We start from the raw sequence: 6,331 nt of genomic DNA, 5'->3' as shown, positions 1-6,331 counted from the left end.
GGCGCCTTAAGTTAGAATTTAATTGGTAAAAGCCATTAAAAACATTTTAAACATTGTTTAAAAAAATGTAGACGCCTAGAAAAATGGTACCTTCATTGCATCTATGAAGATACCTTAGAATGACTAAGGAAGTAGGCATGGTTAACGACAGAAATGACCTTAGGTTTCTAAAGCGCCTCTATAGACATGATTCTCATCAAAGGTAGGCACCAGAAAGATACCTTTAAAACCCTGGCCTACGTGTCTAGCACCTACCTTTAATGCAAGCTGTGATTCTGTAAACGGAACCATTGCGTGATTGACACATGATCAGCAGCTGTTTTTTTTAGGCGGCCACCGATAATTGCACTGTTTACAGAATCCAGCCCAGTGTGACTAGAAAATGTTCAGAAATTGGCAATAAGAATGATAAAGGAGATGGAACACATTTTTAATGAAGATAGGCTAAACAGTTAGGACAGGGGTAGGGAACTCCGGTCCTCGAGAGCCGTATTCCAATCGGGTTTTCAGGATTTCCCCAATGAATATGCATTGAAAGCAGTGCATGCAAATAGATCTCATGCATATTCATTGGGGAAATCCTGAAAACCCGACTGGAATATGGCTCTCGAGGACCGGAGTTCCCTACCCCTGGGTTAGGACTTTGCAGCTTAGAGAAAAGACTACTGAAAGGGGTTATGACAGAAATTAATAAAATTATAAGTGGAGTGGAATGGTTGTTTAATCGGTCAAACACAAAACAAGAGGCCACTCCCATAAACTAATAACCAGGAGATTTAAAAAAAAACCCAACCCAAAAAACACACCTTTCTTTGGTTTGTTTTTAAACACAGTGCAAAGTTCTGGAATCTGTTACCAGAAGATGTAGTCAAGACGACTAACAGTGAGATCCGAAAAAGGACTTGACGAGCTTTTGAAAGAAAAGTCCATTAAAAAAATATTAGCTAGGTACATTTGGGAAAGCCATTGCTCATTCCTGGAAATAAACACTTGGAAACAGATCTGTTTATCTACTTTTGGGGACCTGGACTGGCCACAGTCAGATACAGAATGCTAGGCTCAACAGGCCTTTGATTCAGCATAGGCTTTGACTCAGCATAGGCTTTGTCTGTCAAAGTTGCCTGCGTAGCTGGAGCAGTATGGGTTGGTCCCTCCTTGGTGGCTGAATTAAGATAATCCCTTCCTGAGGAAGCACACATCGCAAAACTCGAGTCGAAGGGAGGACTTGTATTTCATGGCTTCCAGGAGTCTTTTAAAATTTTGCATAAGCACTTTATAACGCTGAGCTGCCTGTCATGTGACCTTCGAATGCAAACTTACCACCATAAAAGATAAGTCTATTAAGTCTCTATTAACAAGTTTATTTATAAGGATATTAGGTGGTACAGACACCAATGGTGCTATGATTGTCTGATGGCGGCCTGTGTTTTGTTTTATACACTTGAACATTTAAGGTTGTGGGTCTGAGCACCATTTAAATGAATATTAAAAAAATTTTATATTGTAATATATAAGTAGTAATTTAGTATATTATCACAATTGTAGATTCATATCGTTCCCTATTGGTAGTAAATATAATTATGGATAACATGAAGACAACATTTATTGTCCATTGTAACTATCTTGGTATAACCAACCAATTTGTTGGAGGGGGCGGGGGGTTTAGCCATCACTACTCTACAAACATACATTTTAATGTGTTAAAATGGGAAGGGGGGATGTCAAGATTTGTGAGTAATAAATGTGGAGAAACTGTGTTTTTTGCATTAATTTCAGTAGGTTCTGTTGAAGGTATGTAAGGTGAGCTGCTTATGAGTAATCAAACATTGGGCTGTACACAGTACATTATTAATCTAGGGCTGCGTGTATATAAAACATTATCCCAGGACAAGCAGGCAGGTATTCTCACTAGTGGGTGACGTGATCCAACGGAGCCCCGATGCGGACGCCTCACAAGCAATCTTGCTTGAAGAAACTCGAAGTTTTGAGTCGCCCGCACCGTGCATGCGTGAGTGCCTTCCCGCCCAGCGTAGGGCGCATCTCCAGTTCTTTTCCGGAGCCAAGAAGTCCGCCTTCGACTCTCTGCGTGAAGTTAGTTCACTTGAGCCTTCTTAAAGTCCACGGTTTTGGGTTCTTTTACTCAGAATCATTGCTTTTAGTCGTGCTTTCTTGTTTGTTTGTTTGTTTTTTAAATTTCTTCCATCCGTTCGATCGGGCAGGCCTCGTGGCCGCAGCCCCGCGACTTCGATCTTGCTGCGGAGCTTTTCCGGCCTATGTCCCAGCCTATTACCGGTTTTAAAAAGTGTGCCAAGTGCCAGCGCGTGATTTCGCTCACAGACCCTCATCGACGCTGTCTTCGGTGTCTCAGGCCTCAACACCTTCCGAAATCGTGCCGGCCTTTCTGCACACTCACAGCATGTGCTTTCAAGCGTCGTTGCTTATTGTGCGAGTCGCTGTTCAGCATGGAGTCTTTGACGGAGCTGTCTTCATCAAAGGGTGCTTCGCCTTCGACATCGGCCGCTGCTCTCCAGCCTTCCACCTCTGCAGCCCCGAGCATCCTCAAGCCTGCTTCATTTGTGCCGGCTCAGCCTTTGGTGCCAGCTGCGATACCTTCCTCCGTCTCCTCAGGTCAGGTAACACAGCAGCCCATACCCCCGGTAGTGCTAAAAGTGCCCAAGGCTTCTAAGCCCAAGCACTCTCACACTAAGCAGTGCGGCCCATGCAGGTGGTCCCATTGTTGATGCGGATCCATCCTTGCCGGCTTCGTTCCAGACCTTGCTTGAGAAGCAATTCATTGAGCTCTTTACCACCATGGGGCCCAAGCTTCTCTCTCAAATCCAACCTGGGCATGCGGAGGCCTCCTGCGAGGTCGAGCCGCCTCTAGTGCCTCAGCAATACACACACTTTCTACAGGGAGCAGAGTCTCTGCGGGTGTCTGGTCTGGCATCGAAGCATGCATCGCAAGGAGCAGTCTTTGCCCATGCCTCCGTTGGAACAGATTCACTCGATGCATGGAGTAGAGTCTTTACGAGTGCCTCCATTGGAACCGATCCCTTCAATGCAAGGAGTAGAGTCTTTGCGAGTGCCTCCATTGGAGCCGATCCACTCGATGCAAGGGCTCGAGTCTTTGCGAGTGCCTCGAGGTGCTCTGCTTCGACCAACTGCTTCCAGCCCCATCCACTCACTGGGGGCCTCATCGAAGACACACTTGCCTCGTTTGTCGAGGCCTGCTTCCAGACACAGCTCGCATCATCGATCGAGACATTGTTCGAGGCACTCCTCCAGGCATGCCTCGCCTCATTGGAAGCAGCCTTTTCGTCAGTATTCCCCACCGGCTACTTCGCCTCCCCCATTACCGGAGCTCGAAGACATGATGGGGTCTTTTTCGCCTTCTCGATCCCCGTCCTCATTGGATCCAGAGGCCTCGACGTCCGAGTCCTTCTCGAGGCCCTGCTTTGGCTGACCAGCTGTCTTTCTCCTCCTTTCTTCGGCAGATGGCAGCTGATTTGGACATTCAACTGGACACAGGTTCCAAATTTTCAAAGGAGTATCTGGAGACTAGGCATCTCCCTCAACCACCTGCTGAATCCCTCAAGCTTCCTCTTCATAAGCTGCTGGATCAGACCTTTGCTCGTTGTCTTGAAACACCCTATTCCATCCTTGCTGTGCCGGGCAAATTGGATGCCAGGTACCGCACGGTCCACCATAAGGGGTTTGACGGTGCCCATCAATCCCTCTTGGTGGAGTCTTCATTGAAGCGGTCCCATCCCTCCCAGGTATGCCACCGTTCCACCTGGCAGGGAGGGCAAGACCATGGACAGGTTTGGCAGGAGAATTTACCAGAACTCCATGATGACATCCAGAGTTCTTAATTACATCTTTCACTTCATCACCTATTTTGAATTTTTCCTGTCTGTCCTTCAAAAATTCATGCCATATTTGGACCCTCAAGCACAGTTTGAGTACCAGGAGGTTCTGGCTTCGTTGTCCCAACTCCGGTTGCTGATGATGCAGTCCTCCTACGATGCCTTTGAGTTATCTGCTCAGGCTACTGTGTGCTCGGTGGCCATGCGCCGGCTGGTGTGGCTCAGGACCATTGGCATGGACCCCAATCTTCAGGACAGGCTGGTCAACATCCCATGTGTTGGTACCGACCTCTTCGATGAGTCCATTGAGGCGGCGACCAAAAAGCTCTCGGAGCACGAGAAGTCTTTCCAATCCATTCTTCGTCCGAAGCCCAAGCCTGCTCCTCCTCGTCCATCACGTCCACCGTTAATCTACCAGTGGCGTTTCCCACCTAAACAGGCTCCTGCCATCTGTCAGCCTGTTAAGAGGCAGCATCCCCAAAAGCAACAATAGAAGCCTCAGCCGTCTGCTGTCCCTAAGGCTCCTCAGCCTTTTTGACTGTCTTGTGGAAAGCATAACGTCCGTCGTTCTGCCGTTTCCAGTTTTTCCACCGATAGGGGGTCGTCTCCATCATTTTTACCATCGATGGACAACTATTACCACCGACCTCTGGGTCCTTTCCATCGTAAGGGAGGGATACTCTCTTTAGTTCCATCAAGTTCCTCCGGAACATCCTCCAAGAGAGTAACCTTCCAACTTGACCAAGACCGCCCTTCTTCTTCAGGAAGCTCAGGCTTTGTTGCAGCTCCGGGCTGTCGAGCTGGTTCCTTTGGCTCAACAGAACAAGGGTTTTTACTCCCGGTACTTCCTTGTTCCAAAGAAGACGGGCGATCTGCGCCCCATTTTGGATCTCAGGGTGCTCAACAAATTTCTGGTCAAAGAAAAATTTTGCATGTTGACACTGGCATCCCTGTATCCCCTCATCGAGTAGAATGACTGGTTATGCTCTCTGGATCTCAAGGAGGCCTACACTCACATTCCCATTCATCCGGCCTCCCGTCAATATCTCAGATTCCGGGTGGGACATCTTCATCTCCAATACCGAGTGCTTCCTTTCGGCCTGGCCTTGTCACCCAGAGTCTTCACCAAGTGCCTGGTTGTGGTGGCAGCAGTGCTCAGGACCCATGGTCTTCAGGTGTTTCCCTACCTGGACAACTGGCTCATCAAGGATTCCACATCTCAGGGAGTCATCCTGGCGACCCACAGGACTATCTGGTTCCTGCAGAATCTTGGGTTCGAGATCAACTTTCCGAAATCCCATCTGCAACCTTCCCAGACTCTTCCCTTCATTGCAGCTGTTCTGGATACTACTCAACTCAGGGCGTTCCTCCCTCCTCAATGTCTGGAAGCTCTCCTCTGTCTTTGTCGCTCGGTGTCCTTTCGCCCGTCCATCTCGGCGAGACACATGATGGTTCTTCTGGGCCACATGGCCTCTACAGTCCATGTGACTCCTTTTGCCAGACTTCACCTCTGGATTCCTCAGTGGACCCTGACATCTTAGTGGACGCAGGTATCCTACCTCTGTCTCGACACATCCAGGTCACTCCTGCTCTGACTCAATCTCTTCGCTGGTGGATGCTCTCTTCCAATCTATCCAGAGGTTTGCTGTTTCACACGCCCCCACATCAGAAAATTCTTACGACCGACTCTTCGACTTATGCTTGGGGGGCTCATCTGGATGGTCTCCGCACTCAAGGTTATTGGACCAGCACAGACCACCAGTGCCACATCAATCTCCTGGAGCTCAGACCAAACACGATTTTCAATGCTCTCAATGCTTTTCAACTTCTGCTTCACGACCGTGTTGTCCTCATTCGCACGGACAACCAAGTCGCCATGTACTATGTCAACAAACAGGGAGGCACGGGATCGGCCTCTCTCTGCCAGGAAGCTCTGAAAGTTTGGGATTGGGCGATTCGCCACAACACCTTCCTCAAAGCTGTCTACATTCAGGGGGCGGACAATGCCTTAGCGGACAACTTGAGTCGTCTTCTGCAACCTCATGAGTGGACTCTTAACTCCACGCCCCTTCATCTCATCTTCTCTCAGCGGGGAACGCCGCAGATAGACCTCTTTGCGGCCCCCCACAATTTCAAATTGCCTCAGTTCTGCTCCAGGATCTAAACTCCTTATCGCCTTGAGGCAGATGCCTTTCTTCTGGATTGGACGAATCTCTTTCTATATGCGTTTCCTCCATTTCCTCTCATTCAAAAGACTCTGGTCAAGCTAAAGTCAGACCATGCCACCATGATCCTGATTGCTCCTCGGTGGCCCAGACAACCTTGGTACTCCCTTCTACAACTCAGCAGCAGGGAGCCTTACCTTCTACCAGTTTTTGCCTCGCTACTTACGCAACATCAGGGATCTTTGCTTCATCCCAACCTGCATTCTCTACACCTGATAGCTTGGTTCCTCTCAACATAGC

This window comes from Geotrypetes seraphini, chromosome 1, assembly GCF_902459505.1.
Source record: "Geotrypetes seraphini chromosome 1, aGeoSer1.1, whole genome shotgun sequence".
NCBI classification, from domain to species: domain Eukaryota; kingdom Metazoa; phylum Chordata; class Amphibia; order Gymnophiona; family Dermophiidae; genus Geotrypetes; species Geotrypetes seraphini.
This window is presented reverse-complemented; position numbering follows the sequence as displayed.